This window comes from Pan troglodytes, chromosome 8 (assembly GCF_028858775.2).
Source record: "Pan troglodytes isolate AG18354 chromosome 8, NHGRI_mPanTro3-v2.0_pri, whole genome shotgun sequence".
NCBI classification, from domain to species: domain Eukaryota; kingdom Metazoa; phylum Chordata; class Mammalia; order Primates; family Hominidae; genus Pan; species Pan troglodytes.
Genome location: NC_072406.2, coordinates 101,006,943 through 101,024,356, shown reverse-complemented (window position 1 = coordinate 101,024,356; position 17,414 = coordinate 101,006,943). Strand labels below are relative to the sequence as shown.

Sequence of the window (17,414 nt, the reverse complement as noted above, 5' to 3'; positions counted from 1 at the left end):
GAAAATGAATCTTCCATGTTTAGCCCATTTCGTCTAGTTCAATTAAATAGATATACACAAAATTTTTATTTTAAGTTGTAATCACTAGTTAATCACTGGGATATGACTAGATGGATTATCTAGTAAATAAATCATCAGCTATTGTGTATTTTATTTTTTTATATATATTTATTATATTTTAAGTTCTAGGGTACATGTGCACAACGTGCAGGTTTGTTACATAAGTATATATGTGCCATGTTGGTGTGCTGCACCCATTAACTTGTCATTTACATTAGGTATATCTCCTAATGCTATCCCTCCCCACTTCCCCCACCCCACGACAGACCCCGGTGTGTGATATTCCCCTTCCTGTGTCCAAGTGTTCTCATTGTTCAATTCCCACCTATGAGTGAGAACATGCAGTGTTTGACTTTTTGTCCTTGTGATAGTCTGCTGAGAATGATGGTTTCCAGCTTCATCCATGTCCCTACAAAGGACATGAATGCATCCTTTTTTATGGCTGCATAGTATTCCATGGTGTATAGGTGCCACATTTTCTTAATCCAGTCTATCATTGTTGGACACTTGAGTTGGTTCCAAGTCTTTGCTATTGTGAACAGTGCTGCAATAAACATACATGTGCATGTGTCTTTATAGCAGCATGATTTATATTCCTTTGGGTATATACCCAGTAATGGGATGGCTGGGTCAAATGGTATTTCTAGTTCTAGATCCCTGAGGAATCGCCACACTGTCTTCCACAATGGTTGAACTAGTTTACAGTCCCACCAACAGTGTAAGTGTTCCTATTTCTCCACATCCTCTCCAGCACCTGTTGTTTCCTGACTTTTTAATGATCCCCATTCTAACTGGTGTGAGATGATATCTCATTGTGGTTTTGATTTGCATTTCTCTGATGGCCAGTGATGATGAGCATTTTTTCATGTGTCTGTTGGCTGCGTAAGTGTCTTCTTTTGAGAAGTGTCTGTTCATATCCTTCGCCCACTTTTTGATGGGGTTGTTTAAGGGATAATATCCAGAATCTACAAAGCTATTGTTTAAAATAATGGGTTGCAGCCTAGTTATTTTCATGAACTAAATGTCCCAGTTCAACTGACTGTGAGGCAAATGTGAACAATCCCTTAGCATACTAATGATTGAGCAGGTCAGGAGGGTTGATTTATTTGCCATTCTAAGTAAAGAATGTGTTAAAAGTTAAAAAAATTACTTAAAGTGAAATATTTCTCTATTACATCAATTCTTCAGGGCTGAGCTAACAGCAGCCACACCAATATGCAGACTTTTGGAATGTGGTGGGTGAAGGAGCCAGATGCTGAAACCAGAAAGATAAGTCTGTCAGAACATATCTTCCCACATGACTCAGCCTCCTCCACTTTGGGCTGGTTGCATGGGTGTGAAGAGGTAAGTCTGCATCCTTATCTGGACCAGTGTGAATGTCACTAACACAGTTAATCTGATGCCAGCTAGAGGAGCCATTTGACCTAATTAGAAGAGCAGAGAAAACACTTATCCAACACTCTGCAGAGCCCTGTGTCTTCAGCACCCCATGAGTTCTCCCTCAAGGTAGGCAAGATGAGATTTCAGAAAAGAATATGGGCTCCCATCACTGACATTTTAGGATTTGTAAATATTATATAGCCAGAAAAAAAGATCTCATTCAGCTTTCATTTTCAGAAATGTGAAGACACATTAAATGACTTGCCCCACATTGCCTGGCTAGACTGTGGCAAGGCCAGAACTGAGATTCAGATATTTCAATTCGCTGTTTAGCATTATGACTACATGGGAAAATATATAACACTTCGATGTCCTCTTCTCCATCAAAGATGAAGCCTAACCTACTAACAGGAAGCAATTACATCAATCTCTGTGAACTGTCTTTTTAAAAAGTTATCTTCTGGATTTAAAATTCAGAATAATTCCCAATGATGTCATTATGAGTTTGACAGATACCATCTACTCAATCTACTATTACTTTGCTGTAAGATGTTCAGGTAAGATCAACTCCCGCATTAGATTAATATGCTTGTGAATACTGCAGAGACTTTTTTAGGAGAGAGTTTATGGCAATAAACTGATTGGTTCAATCCCCCACCCATTCCTTTTTATTTTATTCCTTTTATTTTTTAGCTTTCTGCAGCTGCAGCCTTGGGTACTGAGTATACTGCAGAGAAAATATAATTAAATTTGGCTCTCAAATTCCTGGGGAACTTTATAAACTCATAACTGTCATTTTGGAAGCAGGCAAAGTCACTTCCCAAGTCAGCTCAAAGAGCGACATTTTGAGCAAATATTAAATAAGTGCAGTTCTTCCCCACTGCAGAATTTTACAACACCCTTACCACCTTAGCAATCCCCAGCCCATGGAGAGCATCAGAAACATGATAAAAGAGATGGGAGGGGGCCGGGTGTGGTGGCTCACACCTGTAATCCCAGCACTTTGGGAGGCTGAGGCAGGTGGATCATGAGGTCAGGAGTTTGAGACCAGCCTGGCCAACATGGTGAAACCCTGTCTCTACTAAAAATACAAAAATTAGCCGGGAGTGGTGGAGGTCGCCTGTAATCCCAGCTATTTGGGAGGCTGAGGCAGGAGAATCGCTTGAAACCAGAAGGAAGAGGTTGCAATGAGCCGAGATCCTGCCACTACACTCCAGCCTGGGCAACAAGAGTGAAACTCTATCTCAGAAAAAAAAAAAAGAGAGAGAGATGAGAGTCCAAGTGTGCCAGTGTGTCTGCCCACTTCAAGGTGCTGATCTTGAGAGATTTCTCTTTAGAGGCTTCTATTCAGGAACTCTGTGACCTTAGAAAACGGATTTTTGTCATCTGAGTACATAAAGAAGTAGGATCTGAAGTATCTGGATTTCTTAAAGTGAAGAAAATTGATCTCCCTTAATGTACACTATCTATAAATTAATATTAAAATACAGAAAAGCAACAGGTCAAGTAGAATAAACATTAAGAAAAAGCTTTCTAATAAAAAAGTGAATGAAAATCAACCTGTGGCCCTACACATTCATATACCATGTGTAAAAACTGTAAAAACCAAAACAGCTAAAAAATCAACCAAACCAATAAAATGGTACAAAATAAAAACAATAACACAAGAATAAGGAAAAAAAAAAAAGGCTTGAAACTGTAAAAACAAAAACATTCCCTAACCTGAAGGAAAGGGGTGGGAGAAAAGAGTACGTGTCAAAATCAGCCTCAGAAACTTCCACCCTTTATACACGGTACCCAGTAAAGCGCACCTCAAATTGGCTTAGTAAGTAAGTCCCTTTTACATTTCATTTGAACCATGAGGTGTAAAACCATAACATTTTCCTTCGTCTTTTGGATATGAGGTCAAACTATCAAGGATTAACTCTATTTGGACATGAGAAATTATTCCTCTCAAAAATTAATGAAATAGTAAAAAAAAAAAAAATTAGAGCTTCTACAAATCCTGGTTCAAGTGAGGATTCAAGAATCAGAATGTACTATTAATGTGACCCAATTTATGACCACCGTTTGTGAGTATCCCCGGTAATATGTATGCACTGAAATATACTTTTCCCCACATTTATTTGGCTTTAGAATACATAAAAATCAAAATTCCAACAATTGTTTCTAAACATTTTTAAGTTACATAATGTTTTGAGATGCTGACAAAAACAAGACTGTCTCCTCAGAAATATGTACATTTGCATCTCCTTGCTAAATTTCATAATTTTTCAAGGGACGCATGGTCCTCTTGCATTTCTTCTGCAGAGCAGTTGGGCTTTGATATGGTTTGGCTGTGTCCTCACCCAAATCTCATCTTGCATTGTAGCTCCCACAATTCCCACATGTCATTGGACGAACCTGGTGGGAGGTAATTGAATCATGGGAGCAGGTCTTTCCTCTGCTGTTCTCGTGATAGTGAATAAGTCTCATGAGATCTGATGGTTTTAAAAACAGAAGTTTCCGTGCGTAAGCTCTTTTCTCTTGTCTGCCGCCATTCAAGACAGCCTTTCAGGCCTCCCAAGCCACGGGGAGCTGTAAGTCCAGTAAACCTCTTTCTTTTGTAAATTGCCCATTCTTGGGTATGTGTTTATCAGCAGCGTGAAAATGGACTAATACAGTAAATTGGCACCAGTAGAGCGGGGCGCTGCTGAAAAGATACCTGAAAATGTGGAAGCAACTTTGGAACCGGGTAACAGGCAGGGGTTGGAATAGTTTGGAGGGCTCAGAAGACAGGAAAATGTGGGAAATTTTGGAACTTCCTAGAGACTTGTTGAATGGCTTTGACCAAAAGGCTAATAGTGATATGGACAATGAAATCCAGGCTGAGGTGGTCTCAGATGGAGATGAGGAACTTGTTGGAAACTGGACTCTTGCTATGTTTTAGCAAAGAAACTGGCGGCAGAATGTTTTCTGTTTGAGTTACAGGTTAGAGGGCTTTCAAGATAGTGCTGTTCTACCCCAGTGTTGGACTGAGTTACTGAGTTTTATTAAAACTATTCTTTCAGGTTTTGAAAACTACACCGTTTAGTGTGGGGCTGTGCTATGGAAGCAATCTGAAAGTAAGAGTCAATGCTTTTGTGAGAACCAGTCTATAATAATGACCAAAACTGTTGTACTGAGTCAAGCTTATGTTCCACTCCTTCTCTTAACATGAGTTATCTCATAAGATATCCCAAGGTCTTCAGGCAAATGGTCTTCAGAGTGTTTGGATTACTTGCCCTCCCAGTTTGTCAGACATGCCTGCATGTGCTCTTAGACTCTAATTGGTATCTTAGCTACATCAATCAACATGTAATTGTTCTTCATATACTATACTCCAGTGTTGAAATATTACAAGCCATTCCATATCAAAGTAAGCAAACAACCTTATCTCTGACTCTGGGCATTAGCCTACGAATTGCTTAAAGACCTACCATCTTACAGTTTTAAGGTTCTTTTTTGAAAGTCCAGCTAGCAGCCAATAATTTCTACCCTATTCTGTGTATCCAGTAATTAACATAGGATGAGGAGTCAGACCAATAGCTCCACTACTTTCTATATATGTGACTTTGGGCAACTTTTCTACCTTTGCTGAGCCTGCATCCTCATTTGCAAAATGGTAACAGTATGGTACCTCCCTCTTAAGGTTGCTGTGAGAGTTAAGTGTGGTATGAATGCAGGACCTGGTGCAGAATAAGCATCCACCACATCTCAGCAATTTTACTTCCTGCAGGTTGTAATGGTTATGCTACTGGACAGTTGCTTCTCCACCATGGCCTCTTGCTGTCTGCCTTGAGGTTTATAAGATAAACCAGAGTTTCTCCATCAACTCATGAAACTACAAAACATCTGCTGTAGAGCAGCAATAATATTTCCCACAGACTGATTCAAGTGTGAATCCTGGCTCCTTCCCTTTCTGAGCCAATGATCTTGGTCAGGCCACTTAACCTCTCCGAGCCTCAGTTAATCTAACATGAAAATAAGGTGCTGTGAGGATCAATGCGTAAATCTACGCCACATGGAACAAGCATATAGCAGGGGCTTAAAGAATTGTAATGCCTTTCCCCTCTTCTTTTCCTTCTTAAAGGAATTTGTCGTATGAACACAGTTATGGTAGCTTAAATTTTCTTTCTTTTTTTTTTCTTTCTTTCTTTCTTTTTTTTTTTAAGAGACAGTTTCATTGTGTCATCCAATCTGGAGTGCAATGGCACCATCATGGCTCACTGCAGCCTCAACCTCCTGGGCTCGAGCAATCCTCCCACCTCAGCCACCTAAGTATCTGGGACCACAGGCACACGCCACCATGCCCAGGTAATTTTTGTATTTTCTGTAAAAACAGTTTTACCATGTTGCCCAGGCTGGCCTCAAACTCTTGAGCTCAAGCGATCCTCCTGCGCTAGCCTCCCAAAGTGTTGGGATTATAGGTGTGAGCCACTGTGCCCAGCCTAAATTTTCCATGTTATTTCTAAACCAGAATTAATTAAATCACAGTCTGTTAGGGCTGAAGTCATAGATTTCAGAAATCATTTAATTCAATATCCTCATTTATTTATTTTAAAATTATATAATTACAAATTATAAAATACGTGTTTGTGGTAAAACTTCAAACACTATAAAATACATACAATAATATGGACAAAATACTTTTCTCCCTGAAATTAATTTCTGTTAACAGTTTGATGTGAATGTTTCAAGAGATTGTTATGTGCATAGATATACACAAAATTTTATATACAGACAGATAAACATATATAACTATATAGATTATTAAAATATGTCTATATTTAATATTTATATGCAGTTCTGAAATATTGTCATCCAAAATCCTTTTCCTTTCAATATGTTAAATATGGCTTATTTAACTACTGCATAAAGCTACCTTATATGAATGTATCACTATATGATGATGTGTCAATCATAGCCCTTAGTTGGCTTGCAATGTTTAGCTATTAAAAGCAATACTGTAGCAAGTAATCCTTGTATGAAACTGTTTTTTTTTTTATAGACTAGATGTATAGAGGTAGAACACTAGGTGAAAGGTCATGCACAGTCTACATTTTGACAGCTACTGCAAAATTGACCCTTAAAAGATTGAACCAATGTAACATAATAGGGCATGAACATGGCTGTTTCTCCTGCTTTCTTTCATCAATTCTTTTTAATTTTCACAAGTATTTTTAACTTTGCCAATATGATAGGATCAAAATGATATCTCATTGAAGTTTTAGTTTGTATTTTTCTGAGTTATAATGAGACTGAAATTTTTAAATGTATTTTGGCTATTTAATTTTTAGTTAGGAATTGCTTTTTCAAATTGTTAACCTGTTTTCCATTTATTTTTAATTTTTTTAATGATTTGCTTGGGCTTTTTCTTTATTATGAATATTGATCTTCAGTTATAAATGTTACAGATATTTTTTTCTTTTTCTATTTTTTAAAAGTTTACATGTTTTGCCTTTCTTTAGTTATTATTTCATCATAGAGAAGTGGTAAAATGTTATAGAGTTAAGTCTTTTGGGGTTTTCAATTTTAGCTTCCACGTTTTCTGTTTTTCTTAGGCAAGTCTTCTTTACCCTAAGGCTGTAAAATATATTCTTTATATTTTCTCAATATTTTAACTTCTTTTTTCATTTGAAATTCGAGACCATTTGAGATTTATTTTTCTTTATGGGTTGGCATTAAGTCTGAATTATTCTTTTTCTAACCAGTTATTTAATTTTACCTGTATTCGTCTTTTCTGATTCTGCTGCTATGAATGCTGCTTTACTACCTGATCTTACATTACAGAAATGTGAAGCCCCAGAGAGATTATGTGATTTTTCTAGAGGGGTGCTTTATAACTGGGAGCAAGTCTGCCCTGCCAAGGAATATTTGGCAATGTCTGGAGAAACGTCTGGTTGTAATTACTAGGAGAGTGCTGCTGGCATCTAGTGGTAGAAGCCAAGGATGTTGCTAAACATCCTAAAATGCACAAGACAGGCCCCTCACAAGAAATTATCTGTCCTAAAATGTCAATCGTGCTGAGGTTGAGAAATCTTGGAATCATCACAGTATATAAATACTGTTCATAAAAAAAATTACTTAATTAAGGTATTCAAACATGTTTTTTAAGGTATTTAAAATTATTAGCCTTTAGTATCTGTTGATAAATCTTCCAAAAGTTGTTTGCATATAAGCTTGCCATTGTGAGTTAGTAGATGTCCATTTTCCAGGTGAGAAAAAGATGTGAGCTTTTCTCATTGTCTCAGGAGCAATGTTACTTCATTTCTATGAGATGCTCCCTGTTCTTCATGACACTGAAATTTTTCATTCTCACCAACTCTAGAACAGACATTGAATCCTCTGGATAGCAACTGCATATCATAATTGTGTGTTCTTTTCAAAGCACCGGTTTTAGTCATGCCAAGTGGAAACAAATTTTCAACTATGACTTTACCTTTCATATTAAAAAAAAAAAACAGACACAGAATCATCAGAAGCACCAAATTAATGGTAATGATTTCAGGTCCTGCTCCAGACCCACGGAAGCAAATATTCCGGGTTTGGGGCCTAGGACTTTGTATTTTCATGAGGTGAACCAAATGATTCTGAGGGTGAGCTGAGTTTGGGAGCCAGTGCTGTGCCACACTCACAGGCATGCTACCTGCAGGAAGAGAAGCTCTAATCCCCGTACTACAAATTCTCCCAGCTTGGCTTCTTTCTCCAGAGAGGAATTTGGTCTCAGAAACTGAAAGATTCATGTCAGCAGTAGGATAGTGAAGAAGTTAAAAATAAAAATAAGAAAGTGAAAGAAGACTAGTGTTTTTAGGGTTAAAGATTTTCCTATATTCACCGCATCAAAAATGTAGTAAAATGGTGACTCATACTAACCATGACCTCTTTGAGGTTTTAAAATGTGTAAGGAGAAACTACAGGGATTGAAGACACAACCATGCCAGTTACTCGTTTCTGTGACAGCTAATGATAGTTTATGTTGGTTCAGTTTTCTTTGATCTCAAAGTGAATTTAAATATTAATTAAGCATCGTAAAACCAGCTTGCATTTAACAAATATAGCAAAGCCTAGAGAATAGGATCACATGGATTTGGTCTGCAGAATTCCAATTGGAAAATGCTGTGAATCACCTAATGCTGCACATAGATGCATTTTGCTTCACTTTTAATCCCAAAAATTGTATATTATATTATCAAATTGGAAAACATCAGTGGCCACATATTCACTAACTTGCTAGAACTTTCAAGTAAAACTTGCTTTGCTATCTTATACAAGATAATTGAAGTTGTTTAAAATGTTTGTTTAAAAACAACTATGACTTCAACTACTTATCTGTGCAGATTCTATCATATCATATAGCCAAATAAAACAAAGCACTACTGGGTAAGTCTAGGCAGATATAACCAAAGTTCTGTTATTTGTAATACCATTTCTAATTTTGGGGATCACTGAAGTAGTGTCACCCTTATCACTGTACTTCATGATATGTGAAGGTCATAAATTTGAATTTTATATGATAAATGTATAGTACTGCTACTCATTTACTTTATATGTGTTGAAGCCTCTGCAACATTTTTTGTTTGAAAAGATTTGCTTCTAAATATGTCCCTGGATAAGTTGGTTTCTATAATCCTTCTCTCCTCTGACATTATATCTAGATCCTTTTAAAAAATTAGAAAATATCTACTTGTATTTTCAGCCTTTGCGAATTTGAAGTAGGAAGTAGAGAAATGGCTGGGAATTATTTTAGTCCTGGAGCACTTAGAGGGGAGTCAGGCTTGTGCGGCTTCCAAATTTAGGGTTTAGGATCAGCCAGCAAGCAGCAGAGAGCACCACAAACCTTTATGGAGGAAGAGGGGAACTATATGATGAGAGAATCACCCAGACACTGAAGTGGCAGGCATTGCGGTTTCCCTGGCTGGTGTGGGGCAGAAGGGCAAGGTTGTGCAACTCTGCTTTTGTCCTGCTCTGATTTTTAAAGTTATCACATCACAGGACTATGTGGTGTTGAGGCTGACAAACCCCTGGCAGATCAGATGAGTAAACTCAGACCAAGAAAAGGGAAACAACTTGCCCAAATTAAGATCAGCTTCGGCATGATGGAGGCTAAGGCAAGCAAGGGGCAGAAGGAAATGAAGAGATGAGAGAGAGCAAGTAGGGTAAGAAGAGGCCCTTTCAAGCACCTCATAGCATTCAGGAGACATCCCAGCCCTTTAAAAGAAGTAAATGGTAAGTGTCTCTGTATTCAGAGATTGCCTCTCCTTACGCATTCTGGCTTTTGGATTGAGGCCTTGGGAGTCTCAGCTCCATTTCCAGAACATATCAGCATGTTGCCTACCTTGAACTGCTAATGTTGACATATATCATTCCCAAAAGTTTTCCCCCAAAGTTTCCTGACCTAGAGTGTTTATTTGATTGTCTGTGATGTCTGGCATATCTTTCCAACAGAGGAAATGGAGCCTATTCTTAATCACATTAATACATACCAAACAAAATAAATCAAAACACACAACAAAAAAATCCAGAAACTTTATAGACAATTTAAAAAAACAACGCCCTTAACGATATAGAAGAAAATTGTTTCCCCCTCTCCCACCCCTTCAAACCTGTAATATACCTAAGGAAAGATGGGACAATCAGGGATCAGAAAAGACTCCAGCTGTCATTGGATTTCTTTAAAACTTTTTTCCCAGGGCCACTAGAGGGGCAGGCACAAAGATGTGCAGACTTGGTTTGGGGCCTGGGAATCCCAGACGAAGCCTTAAAGCCACAGGGTCACCTAGCAGGGAGTCTCACTTACAAGATACAGTAGAGTTCCCCTTCCTGTGTCTGAGTGTTCTCATTGTTCAATTCCCACCTATGAGTGAGAACATGCAGTGTTTGGTTTTTTGTCCTTGCGATAGTTTGCTACCAACATGGCACATGTATACATATGTAACAAACCTGCACGTTGTGCACCTGTACCCTAGAACTTAAAGTATAATTTTTAAAAATCCAATAAACAGTCCTCTGGAAAAAAAAAAGTTTCTCACCTACAGAAAAAAAAAATAGAGAAGGGTGGAGTTCAACAGACCTGGGTTCAAATTCCAGCTCTGCCTGTCACCAGCTGTGGGCCCTTGGACACATTTCTATTTTCAGATTGCTCACTCATAAATGACTAATAATAACAGCATCTTCCTCACAGCACTGTTGTAAAGCCTAAGTAAAATATAGGTGTGAGTTGCACAGCATGGCATCTGGCGTACAGAAGCTACTTAAGATGTTGTTGCTATTTATTGTTATTATTAGGATGAATATCAGTTTGTAGGCTTGAGATAGAAAAAATTAGAAGTGAAGCTGATTACTTAGAAATCTTCTATCTCATTTTTCAGTTAAAATATTAATATAAAAGAAGGCTGCAACAGGCAATCTCAACAGTAGACCATGCTCTGTAGTAATTACACTTTACTGGGCTGGGTTTAGCTCCAGCTGAACTAGTACTCAGCTACTGTGGATGCCATGGGCTTTGCCACATCAATACTTAGCAAGTGAGTAATTTGGATGTTCTCTATGTAGCAATTTGTGTAGACAGCCAAAGCAGAAATGTACTTTAAGGCTATAGAGATTGAGTCTCTGTATTGATTAAATCATCAGATCTATTGTTGGTTGGCTATGTACCAAGATAATTTTGAAATAGGCAGGCCTAAAAGACTTTCTACATTTTGCCATAATGAGGTTTGTCCATCCACAAAACCTATCTGACACCCCAAAACACTGATACGACTAGTGTTTTTGTTTTTATTTTACTGTATTTTTAAATTTTTTTTAGACAGGGTCTTGCTCTGTTGCGCAGGCTGGAGCAGTGGTGTGATCACGGCTCACTACAGCCTCAATCTCTCACATTCATGTGATCCTTCCACTTCAGCCTCCCAAGTAGCTAGGACTGCAGGTGCATGAAACCATGCCTGTCTAATTTTTGTGTTTTTTTGCAGAGACAGGTTTTGCCATGTTGCTCCTTGAGCCCAGGAGGCTGGCCTCAAACTTCTGGTCTCGAGCGATCTGCCTGCCTTGGCCTTCCACAGTGCTGCGATTACAGGTGTGAGCCACTGTGCCTGGCCCTGACAGTGTTTTTCATCTAACTGTTCTAGGAAAAAAAAAAATCTCACTTATTTTTCCCCTTTAAGAAGTTACTCCATTTCCATGCATCTCTTTCTTGCCTCTTTCTCCAGTAGATTGTTAGGTCAAGAGGAAGGCAAACAGGCAAGCAGATTCTCTTGCTTAACACATGAATACAAAATAAAAGGTTTTCTTTCTTTCCCCCAAAAAAGTTTACCACTTATTTCCTTCTTTAATATTTACTCAAATTTGCGATTAATTCCCTTTAAAATTATTCTTATTTATAGATAAATTTGTATAACTCCCTCATGGGAAATTTGGCAATGTGTGTAAAAAATGTAAATACTCCTAATTCATAAATTTATTTTTAGGAGCCATCTGTGCTGAACCAAAATATTTATAAGAAAATAGTGAAAAATTGGAAATAGCATAAATAGTCATGTGAGTGAACTGGTTATAGAAATTATAATTCGTGTTTACAACAAAATATTCAGTCATTACAAAAATATTATAGAGGTATATTATAGGTAGTACAAAAGTGTTCATAATATGTTTTAACAGAGAAAACGAAGGCTGCTAAATAATACTTATTGAATACTTTTCCAATTACAAATGGACATGAACAGAAATGGGACCAGAGAGAAATCTATCAAAATATTAACCAAGTAGGTTTCTCTGGGTGAAAAGGAAATTATCATTTTTGTTAGTTTCTATTTTCTAAAATGGCTATAATAAACACATCTTATTTTTATAATTAGACAAAATACAGTAAGTTTTTATTTAATTTAAGAAAGTATTGCCAAGTCTATTTTCATCTAAGAGAACAATAGTTCAATTTAGGAGTGGAAAGAGCCACGGGCATGACCTACCTAAATGCAGAGTCCATTTGTTGAAGGAGGGCTGATTCTGGAATGGCTTTTCCTCAGGTCAGATGCTATATTATAAAGGAAAGCCAAAGTAGTGGAGGAAACAGGACATTGACCATGCAGAGCTTTCCCTATAATCAGCCATCACCTTAGCAACCAGCTTCGCTGCCTCAGGCCTAAATTCTTCTGTAGCTGCTTTAATTTATGGATACCATTTTCCGTGTCTGCCTAGTGGGAATTCATTAGGCAGTGTCCCGATGTGTAGGTGTACATCACTGGGGCTGTGGAAGGTTTTAGATGATAGATGAACATGGTATTACGTGACCTTGAATAACATAGTATGCCAATCAGTCTCTGTTATTAGTTTCTTCTTGCTGCCGTAACAAATTTCCACAAACTCAGTGGCTTAAAAAGCACATAAATTTATTCTCTTACCTTCTGGAGGTCATAATTCTAAGATCAAGGTGTTGGTAGGGCTATATTCCTCTGGAGACCAGAGAAGAACCCACTTCCTTGCCTTTTTTACTTCTAGCTACTAGAGACTGCCTCCATTCCTTGGCCCCTAGCACATCACTCCAACCTTGGGTCCATTGTAACATCTCCTTTTTCTAACTTTGGCCTACTTGCCTCTCTCCTATAAGGGCCCTTGTGATTACACTGGGCCTAACCAGATGACCCAGCATGATCTCCTTACTTCAAGATCCCAACTTAATGACATATGCAAAGTTCCTTTTGCCATATAAGGTAACATATTCACAGGCTCCTGAGATTAGAATATGGACATCATTGGGGGCCATTATTCATCCTATCTTATTACAGTCTCCCTATCAAGTTTCCTTCAGTCTTCTGAGCACATCAAGGAAGAAGTCTAGCTTTTGCTTATGGCATTGTTTCTAGCACTTGCTAATCTCCCTTTCAAACAAAGAGCATGCATTTAACAAAAAGAAGGCAGATATTAAACTCAGGTGCACTGGCTAGGCATGGCATCTATCTACTTTATTATCAGTCATCTACTTTTTATTATGTTATGGTTACCTTCAAGTTTTGGTAAATGATATTTTATTTTTTTCTCATTTACACTATAGCTGCATAAAATTTCTTTTAAAAAGTGAAATAGTGAATTAATTTTGAGACTTTTAAGCAAACAATATTATTGGTAGCATGCAGATTTTGCAAACATTGTGAATGAAGAATGTGAATGACTAGCGTTTGGGAAATATTGCCATAGGAGAATACTGCCCTATTAAGATTAGGGAAGAGTCATGTTGTTTGGGGATGACTATGCTCCCTCCCTTAGCTCTGCATGAGGCCTCTCTTGAGGAATGTGATGCTATTTTCTTTCTGCTTCTTTTGACAGTTGATTCTTTACAGGGGTAGAGGGTGAGCCAGCAAGACAGGGAGAGGTACTATCCCTTTTATTCATGAAGAATGAAAATTGACAATGGCAAATCTCTGGGACATTATGTATTGGTCATTGGCTATATGCAAATCTCCTTCCAAGATTTGCTGAGAGGAAAAGGCAAGTCCCTGCAATACAGGTGTGAGCCCCTTTCTGGTAGAGGACTACAAGTCAGGGCAGTTAAAGGTAGAAAAGGGATGGGTTCATAGGAAAAGGAACAATACAGTGCTGTGGAGTTTAGACAGAGAGGTGATCCTTTTAGTTGGAAGCAGGGGATGGAATAGAGTGAGAATAGGGAGGATCAGGAAACTCTTCATGGTGAAGACAGTTTTTCTTCAGAAACTTTGCCAAGAATTTTCTCAAGAAGCATTTAGGGTGGGGGCCTCATTATTACCAACACTTTAGGTTTTTTTCCTGATGGTATTTTCAGTATTAGGAAGTTTTCCTGAGTACCAACTACTTGCCAGACACTACACTTGGGACTGCATACATGCTACTATACGATTAATGCTAAAACTGCTAAAGCAATGAGGCTGGTTTTCTTACTTTCATTTTTCAGAAGTGCAAGCTGAGTCTTACTTGCCTGAGATCATATAGCCTGTAAGTAGCAGACGTTTTCTTCAAGTGCTGTCTGGTTGCAATGTTGATAAGCTTGCCCTGCAATAAACTGATTTCAGCAGCTTTGGTCTGAAGTGATTCTCCCAGTCTGGAACTAATTGAACTAATCGAACTAATCGAGCTCCGTGTCAATATGTCCAGCTTCAGCTAGAACTTATCCAGTCTCACTCAGCAGCTTTTTCCTAGGGCTTTATCCAGAGCTGTCCAACAGACAGCGCTGATGGAAATACTTCATATGTGTGCAGTAACCACTAGTTAAATGTGGTATCAAGCACATAAAATGTGACTAAGACTGAGGACTAAATTTATTTTATTTGATTTGAATTAATTAGAATTTAAATTAATATAGCCACATGTGGCTAGTGGCTACTGTATTGGACAGAACAGTATGTAGCTAGACTCATTCATGTTTAAGTTAAAATCATCCAAGCAGTAACAGTGATCCAGGAGGCAGAGTGGACATGGCTCAGGCTGTACTGAGTCACATTAACTTTGCTCTAGAAGACAACTTTACAAAGGAACTAAAAGGGACAGGATTAAAGATGACTGAATACTGGGCTCCAGAAATTTGTAACCATCAGCTTAGCAGATCATATATTCTTCAGTGGAGCTGAGAATTGAGAAGTCTGCTCTTCACAGTGATTTGGAACTTTCCAATCCCAGAGAAAAGTTGACCAAGGAACTTCCCAAGACTGAGTCCATATGGAAGAACTTCATCTTCTCTAGGAAGACAGTGGCAAAGTTTCATAAAATACATGAATGGATTCACAGAATCAGCAATAAAATTACTTTATTACATATAAAATGTTATAATGGTAGGAAATCCCCAAAAGCCATACAGGCTACTCGGTCATCTTTGAATAAGTTAGATGTGGGAAAGTGGGAGAACTGCAGTTAATTCATCACCTTTGTCTTTGGCAGTGCTGGTCATGAAGTTTTATATCCTACAATAATATCCTGGCACAAACTGCTGTGGCTGTTTGAGGATAGGTAACATCCAGAGCACCATCAAACCTCGGAGACTGGATTCTTTAAGTGGCAAAAAGATAGCCAGCCTTAGCTGTGGGAGTAGTATACACATTGTCCTTGCAATAGAAGAAGAAGTCTTTACTTGGGGGCCATAACGTGTATAGCCAGCTGCGATCTGGGACAACTAATCATGGTTTCTCTACGAATTTGTCAAACAAGTCATTGAAGTTGCCTATGGGTCTCACCATTCTTTGGCACTAATATCTGATGGAGAGGTATTTGCCTGGGGTTATAGTAACTCTAGGCATGTAAGATATGGATCAACAGTTAATCAGCCAATCGCTCAGGGAGTCACTGGCTGCTTACGGAATAAAGAGGCTGTGAACACAGCATGTGGGCAGGTGTGCTCCATGGTGGCGGTAGACACTGGGGAGGCTACTTGCACCTACAGACATACATTAGTATTAACAGATGAAGGCCAAGTATATGCTTGGGGTGCCAATTATGGGCAGTTGGGCACTGGCAATAAAAGCAACCATTCCTATCCTACCTTTGTCATTGTGGAAAAGGACAGGATTATAGAGATTGCAGTCTGTCACTCTTCCCACACATCTGCTGCCAAGATCCAGGGTGGGCGTGTGTACATGTGGGGCCAGGGCCAGTTGATGATCTTGCCTCACCTCACCCACGTCTGCACTGATGACACATTCATCTGCTTTGCTGCTCCTGCCATCCATGGCGCCTCCTCTCTGTGGAACCTGATGACCACCCTCGCAGTGGCCGAGTTACTGAAGAGGGAATTTGACAACCTGGACACTGCAGTCTTGAAATTTGTGGTCAGTGGAAAGTACATTTATGCACATAAAGTCCTCAAAATTTGATGTATGTGAGCATGTTCATTCATTGCTGGAAGGTAATGAGGATGTTATTGTAGAAATGACTGAATTTTCATACTCTGTTTACTGGGCCTTCCTGGAATACCTGTACACAAACAGCATCAGTCTTTCTCCCGAGGAGGCAGTAGGATTGCAAGATTTGGCTACATTTTATAAAGAAAATCATTTGAAAAAAGCTCTGCCAACAATCAAGCAAGGCATCCGTGAGCAGAGTGCAGTCCCTCTGCTCTCGGCTGTTGTGAAGTATGACGCCTGGGATTTGGAAGAATTCTGCTTCAGGTTTTGCATAAACCATCTGACTATAGTAACAAATTTCAGGCTTTGCATAAATGGACTATGATCTCCTGAAGAACTTTATCAGAAAAGAAAGCAGAGTTAAAGCCTTTAAAAATGGATCCCATCTTCAGAAAAGGAGTTTCTGAACCTTTCTGTTTCTCCTGCAAAAGCCAGAAATAATCATTTCTCTTGAATTGATACTATGTTTGAAGAGTTACATTTGGCTGAGTACTTGCGTCTGTCAAAAGAAGGATGGTGGCGAGTAATTTTCATCTTCCTAAATCCAGAGTTTATGTAGAAAGCATTGAATACTCTGATCAGATGTGACTAAGGCCAAGGAAAAAAAATGAAATACCTTCTTTACCATTTCCTCTTTTGAGTCACTCAAGTTGGTACCTTTTGTACCCTGGTCTCAGTATATGCTATTCTGGCCCAAACATTCCGTTATTCAGCGATACCACATAGACAGCCTGATAAGGAGTGCTGTTCCTACCACATTGTCAGTACCCAGCATGGTGCCTTGCATATAATAGGCACTCAATTTATTATAAATCTTCAGTACGCCCAGATAATAGCTTTAGTTGTGGAGTACTTGATGAAGTACTTGCACAAAATAAATCTAAAATACTCTGTAATTATTGAAGTTCTTATTCTTCTGGTACATGATTCTGAGAAATAGTGGCTAATTTAGAGCATTAATTACAATTCGCCAAAAGGCCTTGGCTATTAAATAGCCCAAGATCCAAGGGCTAATTTTGATTTTCTATTTACTCTGAGTCATTAATTTCTCACATGGGATTATTGAGTATGAAGTATTATTTTTGAATGAAATCCCTG

At 38.5% G+C, this 17,414-nt stretch overlaps 1 pseudogene; it reads left to right on the top strand.

Annotated features, from left to right (window-relative positions):
• Positions 1 to 1,357: 1,357 nt before the first annotated feature.
• Positions 1,358 to 16,744, top strand: LOC100614939 (RCC1 and BTB domain-containing protein 2-like; annotated as a pseudogene).
• The last annotated feature ends 670 nt before the right edge of the window (positions 16,745 to 17,414 follow it).